The following is a 6,411-nucleotide window of genomic DNA, read 5'->3' on the forward strand; positions in this document are numbered from 1 at the left end:
GCTTGTGTTCCTGTCAAAACTTTTCAATATCTTAAATGGTCGCGCAAAATTTCATTAAGGCTTTTTTAAGAATTTTTAAAAATAATATATTAAATATTACTAATAATATTTGAGTTTATGTTTTATTTTAATATTTAGTTTTATTTAAGAAAAATTAAATTTGTATTTGATAAAATAATATTTTATATTTTATTAATTTATAATTTTAAAATTAAATAAAGTTTTATTAAATCACATAACAATATATATATATATATATATATATATATATATATATATATATATATATATATATATATATATATATATATAAATATATATATATATATATATATATATATACATATATATATATTTAAATAATAATTATTTAAAAAGTACGTTTTTAATTTCTCATAATTAAAAATTCCAATGGTTAGTTAATTAAAATTCTGGATTAAAAAATGTTATCAAATTGAATCAGGAAACAGGAGTAACATCAAATCTCAGAGCTATTAGGCCGGGTGAATAAAAAAAAAGCAATTACGTGAATAAAAGTTTTAGCAAACTTGCTCAAATTTTTATTCACCGTAAAGCTAAGCAATTTACTCTAAAAACGCTGAGTAATTGTTCCGCGAATAAAAATTTGAGCAAAATTGCTCAAGTTTTTATTTACGTAAAGCTGACCAATTACTGAGTAAAAGCAGTTGCTTTTTTATATTCACCCAGCCTATTGTTTTGATGCAAGGCAGCTTTTCCACCTCTAAAAGCCAAACGCATGGCTCTGTTCATAGTCTGAGAATGAAAAACTTTAAATTTAAAAAATCAAACATATTGTTAAGGCTGTCGACGGGTACCTGACCGTTGATTACTGCCCGGGTAGCATTATTAAATGACGGGTAACCGTCGTTTGATAAGTTCGATAATCCATTTTACTCATTTTTTAAAGTTTAAAATCGTTTATCGTAATATAACAATTTAATAATACTAATTTATTATGTGAAAAAAAATCTTGTTGTTACATGTTTTAACAGTTACGATTTCTTTATCACCATCAGAATTTCTAAAAACATAGAACATTATGTTCAGAAAGTTATTTGACTTTCTTATTCAAACACCCATCTATTATTCCTCAATAATTATTATTGTTATTATTATTCCTATGTACAATGTATGCCTTAATGTAAATCATAAGTTCTCCAACTTATTTATTTGTCTCTCGGACAAAACTCTTTCAAAATATGTAAGATATAATTTTGCTATTTAGGCGCGAAAATGTGCATACATGCGACTTTCATGCCATAAAAATGTGCTTTCTCGACTGCTGGTCATGCGGTTGATTGACATTGTACATCTCTGGCACCCGAAACAGTAGACATGCTAATATTTCGTAATTGGGACTTTGGCTACTTGGTCACTTAGAGTAAAACAAAGTTTAGATATAAATGAAAAAGAACATAACTAAATAAATTACATTATTAAATGAAAATATTTTAATAGCTGTTTATAAGAACAACTTTTAGGGGAAAAAATTGTTGTTTTTTTTTAACGGGTACCTGCCCGGTCATTCGATGGGTACCCGGGCAGGTATTTTTACAGTTTCCGTCAGCCCTATATATCAAATCCGCGTGGAAGTTTATGGTATGCTTAATTGTTGTTTTTTTTTCAGACTCTGGCATGCCTTTAGATAATACTGGACAGAGATAAGTACTTTTTTTTTTCCGTTTACAATGTTAGCCGTGATAAAATAAAATAAACTATTAAAAGTACTTTACAAATATATATATATATATATATATATATATATATATATATATATATATATATATATATATATATATATATATATATATATATATATATATATATATATATATATATATATATATATATATATATATATATATATATATATATGCAAAGCGTGATAACAATATAAACTAGATTTTCGAAAGAAGATTACTAAGATCTAATCATTGGAATCTTAAAAAACAATAATAAACATATTAGTTTACGAATACTTTGTAAAGTTAAAATAAAGTAGAACATATATATAGAATCTTATACTTTTAATATGTATATGGATGTACATATTAATAGTACTACTACAATTTTCAGTTTTAAACAAAAGAATACAACTTAAATTTTGCTGACTGATTGTGACAGTGTTTTGAATTTCTTTTTTTTTAGTGTTGTATTTCTTTATTTTTTTCTGTGACTATTTGTATTTAATGTCATAAATTTAATTTTTAATTAAATTTATGAGCTCTGTTACACGAAAATTTGCTTCTGCTTGCGGTTGCTTAAAACCTATTGCTCTATGAAAAGATTAGGTGGCTTTCATATTTTATTTGATAACGATTATGATAATTTTCATTCATTCGACTAGATCATTTATTTACTAGTCAAAAAAGAAACATTGTAATAGCAGGGCTAATAAAAAAAACACACACACACACAAAAATGAGTAGCCTCCTCGACTGTAGTGGCCCCCCTCGGGCCTTGGGCAGGTGAATAATCTAAAAATAAAAAATAAAAAAATAAAAAAAATCGAGACAAATTCCCTTTGTACCAAGGTATTACTCCTAGTAAGTGTTTTTCATTGAAATTACCAAGTTTAAAGTCTTAACTGGTTTTAATTGCATTTTGAATAAAAACGAAACATCGTAAAAAAAATTTATATTTTAACAATACTAACTATTTTTCTGTAATTTAAATTCAAAAAATTTGAACTTTTATCATTCAAAGGTTTGAGTTAATAAAATTGAAAAAATAACAAACTAATTTTTTTCATTTTTTTTTGCGGAAAACAAAGTAGTATTGTATCAACAAAAAGTGGCTTAAAATTTGATCTTTTAATGATAAGTTTTGTTTATAAAGAATCATTATATTTCAAAAATTAGTTCTAATTATCAGGTTGGTATTTTTTTACTTAATTTATGTTATTTTTTTGAGCTAATTTAAAGTGCTCATATTACCAAATGATCTGGGTAGTGTGAGCACTTTTGCTACTTTTTAAAACCTCTGCGTTTTTAAAAAAAAATTTCGGGTAAAACCCTAAAAATTGTTTATTCGCAAAAATGTTGGATCCAGCATAATTATATTTGAAAATATTCCAATACTTGCTTAAGGTGCTCATATTACCCTAATCTACTCTAAACTATGTAAGTTTTAAAGAAATTTTTTAAAGAGATTTTTTAATCAAATTTCCGTAACGCTGCGTAGTATTCTAGAGATTTTTTCCGTGGCCATAATTACTAAAAGTGTCAATTCTTCTAAACACTTTTTTCTTTTATTTATGCATCATAGGTCCCTTATTCTACTCAGGGCCGCTGTGAGGGAGGGGCAAAAGGGGCGTTTGTCCCCTGGCGCCATTATAATAGGGGCGCCAGAAGACATGAGACAAAAAAACCTAATGAGATTTTCATTACAAAAAAGTAAAAAAAGAAAATTTTTATTGATGAGGTATAAAATAAATTTACTCAGCGATGCGCATAGCAACTCACTTTTCTTTAGTTATATTATCAAAATAGTTTTTAAATATTACCTTATAGTTTTTAAACAACTTATCTCTTTTTTTTGGTTGTTGGAAACAAAACAAAGAAAAAAATTTGGCTTGTTTTTTATATTAACGGCATTGAAGTAGACACTAGATCTTATCAATACAAAACATTTTATTGTTAAAAATAAAATTTATCAGGTTATTTCAGAAAAAAATCTTTCTGAAAAAAAAATTTAATCGCGATTTTAAATAGCAAAATAGAAAAAAAACTTATTTAATAAACTTTATTTGATAAAGTTTAACGACTTCTTAAAGAGTGTTAAAATCTCAACGCTAATAAAATTTCATGCTTACCCACAAGAAAGGAATCAAAGTCAAGATTTATAACTACAAACTCTCACCTATACCGTGCAAGGTGGCAGAGATAACTGATAGGAATCACAAATAGGATTATGAAATACTGTGCACAACCTAGTATCAAAGTTTCAACATAGATTTATACATCACGAAGGTTGCCTTACAAACCTGATTGAATCTCGTAATATTTTAAAGGAAGCAGTTTACATTGGACATCTGGTTTATATAATTTTTATCGACTTTGCGAAAGCATTCAACAAATTGTCACTTAACGGCTTCTTCATAAGATTCATGCGTATGGCATTTGAGGCCAGATATTAAACTAGATCACTGGTATCACTTGCTAATAGACAATAATGAGTAATAATTGGAGAACAAACGTCCGAGTGGGAATGGTTGACAAGTGGTATCCCTCAAGGATCAGTTCTTACATCACTGTTATTTTTGTTCTTCATGAATGACTTACCGAATTGAATTTATAACCATGCCAAAATAAACGCTAATGGTGGCAACATCACATGATTTATCGATGTCAATCAATTTTCCTATGATTATGAAAAGCTGCAAGCGGACGTTGACAGCACTGTAAATTGGTTGCCGTGTGAACTTTAACGTCGAGAAGTGTAAAGTAATGTAAGTTAGTTGTTGCAAAAGCTAATTAATAATAACAAACCTGACATTAATGGTTACAGACGCAATCTAGTTTAGCATACATTGAGCAAGACATTGAAGTATATATATATATATATTGAGATTTCAGGCTGTTTTGTATTATAATAATAAAACCAAACTCATAATTGTAAAAGAGTGCTCAATATTAAAAAGATATTTCAAATAATACGAAGAAAAAACATTTTTTTTTATGGTACGATAAGTTTCATGCCTAAACATGCCCATTGAATACAATGGCTGATGATTGCCATTTAGACATGAAACTTAAAGTACCATAGAAAAAGTTGTTTTTTCTTTGTTAATACATACATATGTATATATGTATGTATGTATGTATATATGTATGTATGTATGTATGTATGTATGTATGTATGTATGTATGTATGTATGTATGTATGTATGTATGTATGTATGTATGTATGTATGTATGTATGTATGTATGTATGTATGTATGTATGTATGTATATATATATGTGTGTGTGTGTGTGTGTGTGTGTGTGTGTGTGTGTGTGTGTGTGTGTGTGTGTGTGTATGTGTATATATATACATACATACATACATACACACAGTGGGTTGCCAAATTATTAGCTACAGTTTACTTTGTAATTTTAAATTTTAAATGAATTTTGCGAGTAAATAGATAGTTAATAAATATTTTTGCTTGTATATTTCAGTTACTTATATCATCATTAATAACAATAAAGTATAACAGTTACAACCAGTGTAACAGTTACAACCAGTATAACAGTTACAACCAGTGTATATAACAATAAAGTATAACAGTTACAACCAGTGATATGATAATACATGTTACAACCAGTGTAAACAGTTATGAAGTGCAATAATAGTTTTTTTGTTTTTGTTTTAACAAATAATTTTTGTAAAGTTTAGATATGTCTGGTTTATTTTTGAATTTATTAATTGAATCAGCTTCTATTATTTCAGACGACAACATGTTCCATGATTTACTATTCGATTTTGGAAAAATTGATATGCGAAGGTATTTCTGCAAAAATGTTTGAATTTATGTTGTTGCAAATATGGACCTTCTGATATATTGGCAATTATTTTTCTGTATATTGATATTGGTTTGTAAACCAATAATTTTTTATCGCGGCTATGCTAAATAAGTTCCCGCCTTGTTTACATTTCTTTAGTGTTGTTATTTTTATAATGTTTAACCTAGCTTCATAAGATAATTTTTTAATTTTAGGCGCTATTTTCGTTGGTTGATGCTAGTATCATCTTGATTTTGTCTATGTCTTGCTGTAGGTATGGAAACCATGCCAGAACCGCAAGATGTGGATATATGAATATCGTTTAGAGCTTTTTTATTATGTTTATGTGTAAATATTTAATGTTTTTAAATTTTGGCAATGTCACCTCATCTGTCAAAAAGTTGAATTCTTTCTCGTTTAGCTGTAAATTGCTAAGAAAAACTATCAAAAAGCTGTTCAGTTTTTTATAGTTTTTCTTGTTCAGGACTAACAAAACGTAAGTATTGGTTAATAGTTTGATTAGTTATGGTTAATAATTTATTATTTGTACTAACTTTAAGGCATAAGTATTGATTCGTAACCATTCTAACACCTCATTGTCTGTTTAGTATGGCAAGTCTTTAGACTTAATTCCAAGAAAATGTATAGAAGTAAAAACTTTACTACTTTACTCCACACATTTTCAGATAGAGGTAGCAGCAACTACAAGTGTTTTGAAGTTAGTTTTATTTTGCTCCTTGTCTTTAGTATATATATATGTTTCACCATCAGTAGGTTTCACCATCAGTAGGTTTCACCATCAGTAGGTTTCACCATCAGTAGGTTCATCAAGAAGAAGCTTCTTCCTGATGAACCTACTTTATATTATAGCCTATATTTTATAAATGACTTTAATTAATTAAG

The sequence above is a fragment of the Hydra vulgaris genome, chromosome 09, assembly GCF_038396675.1.
Source record: "Hydra vulgaris chromosome 09, alternate assembly HydraT2T_AEP".
NCBI classification, from domain to species: domain Eukaryota; kingdom Metazoa; phylum Cnidaria; class Hydrozoa; order Anthoathecata; family Hydridae; genus Hydra; species Hydra vulgaris.